Source organism: Diadema setosum, chromosome 17 (genome assembly GCF_964275005.1).
Source record: "Diadema setosum chromosome 17, eeDiaSeto1, whole genome shotgun sequence".
Lineage (NCBI taxonomy): Eukaryota > Metazoa > Echinodermata > Echinoidea > Diadematoida > Diadematidae > Diadema > Diadema setosum.
The window spans coordinates 25283047-25291283 of NC_092701.1; the positions used below are offsets into that span (position 1 = coordinate 25283047).

Sequence of the window (8237 nt, forward strand, 5' to 3'; positions counted from 1 at the left end):
TGGCTTGGAAAAATAAGATTGAGTCATACATTTTCCTTGTACGTGTAATAAAAGTGTGTGTGTGTGTGTGTGTGTGTGTATGTGCTGGTCTTTCTGATCTGAGATCCGCGGGTACTTCATTGTCGCGTCGGTCCAATTAAGGGACTAACAAGTGAATTATTATGTTGTAGGAAAAAAAGATATATTGTGATATATTCTCCATTATTATCATGATTGCATATTAACATGGATTATACATAATTGATTATGGCAAGTTAATCCCTGCCTTCTTTATTCATTGAAAGTCTCCGTTGGGTTTTGTGATCATCCGGGGATTGTGCCTAACGGTCTTTGGGACTCGAATATCACACGCTTCGGGTCCAAGATAACTCTCGCTTGTGGCAGAGAGTTCGTCGTGAACGGGAGTGCGACAATGTAGTGTATGGGACTACCAGGGCGGTCAACCTACTTCCCTGTTTGGAACACTTCAACTCCGTCTTGCCGTGAAGCCAGAAAGGAGACCAACGGTGTGACGTGCAAATACATCCTACAGTATAATCTTGCCTAATCTCGGATAACCACAGTATTTCAAACCAATCTCACATCAATTAGTGTGGAACAATGGCAGATGGTTGTAACGACATTGAATTAATACTTCCACGCCTGATGGAACAATTGCACTAAGTAACTCAAATGCGTTTGTATCATTCAAGACTTGTTAACTTAAAATCATACAACTCGTAATGCACAGATTCTGATACCCTAACATGTAAACCATTGGGAAAGATTAGTCTTATCTCGGTCTTTTATGTTCATGAGAATGACTGATGCGTTTTTGAAAATGCCCCTGGATATTTTCCCGCCTTTATTAGAAAACATACAAAAAGAGATGAAATGTATCTTTAACATTAAAAAGCGATTCATGACAGATTACTACAGCGCTTTCATCACTACGTTTCAATAAGACAACATTTTAAGTCCGTGAAGTTTCTGAGTGACATTTTATGCTACGCTATGGGACGAATTCTGTTTATGTGGTTGTCACTATTTTTGTGTGTGGGCCTTTTGTTCACAGATGATGAGTGGGAAGATGTCAACGTCAGCATAAAGCCCACACAAAGTATGCAAAACACGTCTAATGGTAAGTACCAAGGCTTGCAATTATATACCTCATCATATCCGCATGAACAAAATTTTTGTGTAACAACAAATGCCCTCAAGATTATGACTATGATAATTATAATAGATAATAAAAGCATACTCATGAAGCACAATCTCGACCAGCCTCTAAGCGCTTTTGAAAAACCGTGACAACAACAGCAAAGATGACGTCAAAGATAATGTCAATCACTATCGTCAAAAATATTAGTTAAAGAGAAATGTTCATCTTCCTCGAAATTCAGTTGTCGTTAAAGTGGTATTATTTCATTTGATTGCAACGCTTGATTTGAGACTTGTTAGAAAACAAAGACAATCACATGAATTCAATAAAATGCCTACTTCTCTTTTGTGAGCACTCATACACTACAAACAGTTACTGTTGTACTTTGATCACCATGCAAATAAGTCTGATATCTGACAGATACAAGAATTGTTCTGTATATGCATGTACGTATTGTCGATCTGGAAAGTGTGAAAACTGTAATATTGCACAGAAAAGTGCTGTCACAAAAAGTACAAACTGATTAGGAGATTTCCCATCAACATGTACTAGTATATACTGTCAGTATTGCCTGTGTTTTGATTAAAATGCACAGGGCATAGACCGACTATTCAAGTTCTGACGTCATTTGGAGAGACAACAGTTACTGTAACTTCTTCGTCACGTGAGTTTAGTAATTGATTCAACCCATATAGCAAGTTTTTTTTTTTTTTTTTTTTTTTTTTTACTGCATTTTCCCCTTCTCACTGGCAGTAATTTCGTCAAAACTATTTTGCTGCAATTGATCTACATTTTAGGGTAATCCTTTTGTTAAACTGTTTTTATGGCAAAAGCGAACCACGGGTGACAATTCATGGTAAATTCGACATCATTTTATTTGAATTTAAATTCAAGGTATGAAAGTGCTACTGCTTTATTTATGATGAAAAAAAAGTCTGATACTAAAATAACATTGGAATCAATAAAGCGTTTGCCCAGTTCTTTTTTTATAAGAAAGTTTGTGAGTTGAGTTCATATCTAAACAATGAACACATTATAAGAAGAAAGTCGCAGACAGTAAAGCAAGACAGACAGAAAGACGATGCATATTCAAAAGTCAGAATACCCATTGTCCATGAAGAAATGGCAAGTTGTAATGTGCTTTTTTATTTTCAACAGGGACTGAAGAAAACATATTATGTCTGGCGACTTTATCAGGTCTTCGTAGTATCGTTACTGTCATAGAACACATTGCGTTGGTCGAACAGAAATGCATTTTCTTGCAAAAGCTCCAATCGTGAATATGGCTTCCAAACGCGATCAAGTACATTACGTCTGCCTATGCAAAGTAAACATTTACAGAAAATTTTGTTAATCCTTTATTCGTTTACAGTTTTGGTCAGGTTTGAATGCTCTGCCTGAATGTAAATCAGGGACTTGGGAACTGTTGTGATAAACATTTCAACTACAGTAATCACTTCAGAATCTGTTTATACGGATTTGTGTAATAATTCCCCTATGCTCTTTCCGTCAAGTGTGTGAACTTCTATGAGTACAACACTTCTCACGAATAATCTGATTTTCTGAAGTCTCTCATCTCATGCTATCTTAACAGTCACTCGTCAACAGCAAAAACAATTTATTTTTTTTTATGTTAGTATACTGCGATAATTCAGCAAAGTGAGAAATCTTGCCAGGTTACAGAATAGAACTAAAGATTGTGTATACTTTATATATTTTAGGTGATTAGGACAATGTTTCCATTGCTCTTATTTTGATATAATTTATCATATAACTTTGATTCATTGATTGTGGGTATGCACACACGCACATCCACCCACCCCCACACGCACGCACAAGCACACACGCATACACACACGCACACACACACACACACTCACACACACTTACCCCCTTTCCATACATATGCGCAAACAAGCACACACTCTCAAATACATAATTTAAGTTTCAATATTAATTTTGTTCCTAGTGCAATATATTATTTTTTGATCAAACATAGAGTATATTACATGGAATATTCTTCTTTTAATTATATCTTTTATAATTATATTTTTATGCTTTCGTCTTTAATTCAGTTTATTTTTCACTGCTTTGAGTGTATCATACATTGTATATGCACACTAGATATTGCCTTTTTCAATAGTGATTATATTAATGTTTATTATAGAAATATGTGCAATTATGCCATCAGCTATATAAGCGTCTTTTTAAGTTTTAAATTGTTGATCTAGGGAGTATATAGATAGAAATGTAATTAGTAATTTGTAATTTAATGATTGAATTATGTTTATATTATTTTCTTTATTGTTTATCATTAATAGTGATAATCATTTTAGTATTTTTTTGTATATTTTAAGCTTTTCAATGTTTAAGTTTAAGTTCATATTTTCAGTTTTAGTTAAGTGTATTTTGTAGGAGATTCAATTTTCTTGTTGTTTTATATGAATTAATAATCATGATTGTATCTTTTATCTTTGTAAACATGTGCAATTCAGCCACTGGCTGCGATACATGATTGAATAAAACCTTTATTGAATTATTGAATTGAATTGAATTTCTCTTCATAATGGTTTGATCTGATTATAAAAACAAACAAACGTAATTTCTGCCTATAGTCATCATAAAAGAGAAAAAAAAAACTACGAGAGCAAATTCTTCCTCCATTGATTTTTAAGGTGACGATGGACTCGCTAAATGATTTATCTTCCAGATACCGAACCAGATACCGAAGTTTATGAGATGAATTTTATTACTTACATCCTGGGAACCCTTCTTGGTGTTGTTTTCGCCGTGCTTGTCATACTGTCCATGATAATGGCTTGGTCGAAACATCAAAAGAAAAGGTGACTTTTTTTTTAATACAAACTATTATATGGGATGTAAGGGAATGGGGTGTGAATTTTTTGTGAAAACTAGTTTGTAAATCTAGGGTGTGGAATCATTGTATGCAACCCAGGAAACAAATAAAGCATATTCAGAAGTGACTGTACATTACTGAATGGTGTTGAAGTAAGTTTGCTGATTTGTATTCTTCTTACATAACTATTGGTGGGTGGACTTGTTATCACGAAAACCCGAATTTCTGGTCGCCAGACATTTTATCATGTTATTATTCCATCTGTCGCCCAAAACTTTTATTGATACAGTATTTTTTTTCAACATATTTTACGAAAACCACCACCAAATCAATGGCAAGGAGCCACCTATGTATACACAGTCAAAAAAACTAGAGAAAATGATACGGACAACACAGAAAAACAAGCAAAGACAAAATGATGTGGAGTTGAATTTTGGAGGCTTTCAAGCGAGTGTGAGTGGTTAGACTGCCAATTTGTGAATGCAGGCTTATCATACGAGATGAGTATCTCTCCCAGTCCAAGTCCAAGTATTGAGTCAGCCTTGTGGTATTGTTTTAAAACAATAAAAGACATTCATCTTGATTTAATTTGCTGATCTCGTAAATATTTTTTTTTTAAATAAAAATTGCATCTTTTAAAGACCCCGTATCGTGGGGATACATGGATTCGAAAGGCGTTGTCGATACAACCGGACACTATACTATGTGATTGCGCACCATGATTCTTTTGCAGTTTTTCAAATACTTTGGTTCGGTCTGATGTAGGCTTTCTCAGATTTACCGATTTAAAACACTAGAAACCCTTCAAACAGTTTTCATCTCTAATAATTGAAATCACACTAATGTTGCATTTGAAGTTTATATTGGCCATAAATATAACGTACTTTAATGATGAGCAAACTTTCAGTTTAGTTTAATAACCACTTAATTGTGATTTTCATGGAAATTTATATATTTTTTCTTTGTTCCATTCATTGCAGACAGCTGGGGGGAATTACGCATTTGCCTATAGACCCTAAAGTTTAAAGCCTCTCTTTTGAGTACACACTTTTGCAAAGTGTGCCTGTCTTTCCATTGATTAAATTGCTTTGGAAAGTCTGTTTGCACTGACGTATATATTTCATTTTAAATCTTAGATTCTGCTCTTCCACAATCTACTCTTAACTAAAAATCAATGTATGGCGACTTTTTGGTGGCTTTGCGATGCACGGTCACATGCGTAAAATCATAAATTCAATTTCCCCATTAAATTGCAGACATTGGAGATCCCAAACCTCGCATCAGCCAAATGTTCACCCAAATGGCGGGCAGCTTCAGATGAATCCCATCGACACTTCTGTACCAGAGCCAATCACGACGGATCATACCGTTTTGTCGGACGCTACCAATCCCAATGCTACAACAGCTGGTAGCTTTTGCCTCATATTCTGGGCAACACCGTCGGAGACAGAGGGGGCCATCTCGGGCACACTAGTCACATCTACCAAGATGCTGAAGAGATAGACGAGGGGCTTTCTACCTTTATCAGCATAAATCGTGGCTTCCCTTGTACAATTCCTGACGAAAGTCACATAAATACCGGCATCGGCACTTCTTTGACCTCAATGAATATTCCTTCTGATAATGAATATTGTGGCCTGCAGGAGACATCGCTGGACCAACCAGCGTGTGCTTATGGAGATGATAATGACTACCAGGCTGTAGACCTTTGCAAATTGGACGGGAGGATGAATGGTGCCATTAGATCCACTGGTAAAGCGTGCTTGTTTGATGACAGTTATTACAATTCACTGACGTTATTTCACGATTCATCCGAAATGCCTACAGAAAGCGAGTACGATCGCCTCAATCATGCTTTCCCTGACGACAGAACAGGAAGTCGCAACCCTGGTCTGTCACCTATTGGACAAACTTCACAGCATAAGATCTACCCTGACAGAAAATATAATAAGCCCTGTTCCAGCAAGGATGCCATGACAGCCATGCCTTCTGAAGACGTCTACTACTATCAACTGAATCCGGAGCAACAAAGTGACATTGATACCAACAAGCAACCGCGATGTCCTGAAGCTTTTGACTCTGGAGATTATAGTCTGTTGAATCCTGAAAAAGACTTCGCCAATGATCTTCGTCCTAAGATGATAGAAGGGGACAGCTTCAATAGTTGTCACGACACTGAGATTCAGAACCCGGAGAGTTTTACGTCAAGATCCCAAACCCGAGAGGACATGTACGCGACGGTGAACAAAACAGTAGGTAACATTTCGATCGTAGAACCGCCACCGTGTGAGGAGCTCTATGCACAGGTGGATAAAACACGAGGAGCTTCTAGGGTTGAGTCAGAGCCAACGATGCAGGAAGAAATCTATATGAACTAGAGATTGTAATTTGTCATCACTGACAAATTAAGGTGATCCGATTTTTTATTTTTTTTTAATCAGTGATTCAAGTCCTGATCGCAATAGCCTAACTACACGCAGCCGCGACAAAACGCGGCTACACCTCTATTCCTTCGCAGACGTTGTCATTTTTCAGTGTGGTTGTGCGACTCCTTCATGAATATCTTTATTAATCGTGGAAAACTAAAATACAAGGAATTATCGTAATCTATGATAATCATTCAATAATCGGTATGCGATTTTTTGTTTAATTACGTCAAAAACTCACCGAAATCTGTGGCTGAAATCAGGTCTGTAAACGTCCTTATTGCTTCACTCCTCATCTGCGTGTTATTTGAATGGCATTCACTCTCGTACTAGTATACTACAACGTACAACGTAGGTAGTCGGAGAGCTAGAGGGCGCCTCTCCGACTACCTACGTTGTACGTTGTAGTATACGAGAGTGAATGCCATTCAAATAACACGCAGATGAGGAGTGAAGCAATAAGGACGTTTACAGACCTGATTTCAGCCACAGGTTTCGGTGAGTTTTTGACGTAATTAAACAAAAAATCGCATATCGATTATTGAATGATTATCATAGATTACGATAATTCCTTGTATTTTAGTTTTCCACGATTAATAAAGATATTCATGAAGGAGTCGCACAACCATACTGAAAAATGACAACGTCTGCGAAGGAATAGAGGTGTAGCCGCGTTTTGTCGCGGCTACGTGTAGTTAGCAATAGCCATGACCATGCAGGTTTCATCTGTGTTCAGAGACATTGGCCGTGTGATGTTTGGATTCTCATTTAGAAAAGGGAGTCATATCTGCCATATTTGGTACCAAATCTGTATACACTATAATGAAGATACAGCAATAAGTACATATGACCTTTGACCCCACTTTGCACAACCTAGATGGCATCTGAGCAAAAAGTGGTTATTTTGTGAAATGATTCTTGTAACATGATCTTTGCGTGTGCAAAATATGGGAAAGATAAGACATGTATTCACAAAGATACAGGATAAAACATTTATGACCTTTGACCCTAATTTACATACCCAAGATGGCGTCTGATCAAGTACTTGTTATTTTATCAAATAATGTACGTGACATGAACTAAACATTTGCAAAATATGGGGGTGATAGGGGCTGTTTTTCTTGAGTTATTGCAAAGAAAGTTGCAGAAACATAGAAATATCTCAATACATCGAAGATAAGCTGTAATTTCAACCAAGTATTTTAACATGATTCCGACATCATATGAAAAAACAAAGGGCACGTAACGATAGCGCAATGTCTCAGTTACAACATATTGAAATCTGAGAAAAATTCACCGAAGGGCAAGTGAGCTAGTGCTCCATAAAGACAATCATGTCAATTTTCACATCTAGAAAAATTCCCTCCCATAGAGATAACACGTCATAACGAAGAAACAGAAAGAACTACATATGACCTTTTGACCCCACTTTGCACAGACAAGATGGCATCTGAGCAAAGAGTGGTTATTTTGTGAAATGATTCTTGTAACATGATCTTTGCGTGTGCAAAATATGGGAAAGATAGGACATGTATTCACAAAGATACAGGATAAAACATTTATGACCTTTGACCCTAATTTACATACCCAAGATGGCGTCTGATCAAGTGATTGTTATTTTATCAAATATTGTACGTGACATGAACTAAACATGTGCAAAGTATGGGGGTGATAGGATATGTTTTTCTTGAGTTATTGCACGGAAAGTTGCAGAAAGAAAGAAATATTTCAATACATCGAAGATAAGCTTTAATTTCAACCAAGTTTTTTGACGTGATGAAGACATCGTATGAAAAAACAAAGATCACACTTA

General features: G+C 36.7%; 1 pseudogene; it reads left to right on the top strand.

Moving 5' to 3' along the window:
• Window positions 1-412: 412 nt before the first annotated feature.
• Window positions 413-6376, top strand: LOC140240911 (uncharacterized; annotated as a pseudogene).
• The last annotated feature ends 1861 nt before the right edge of the window (window positions 6377-8237 follow it).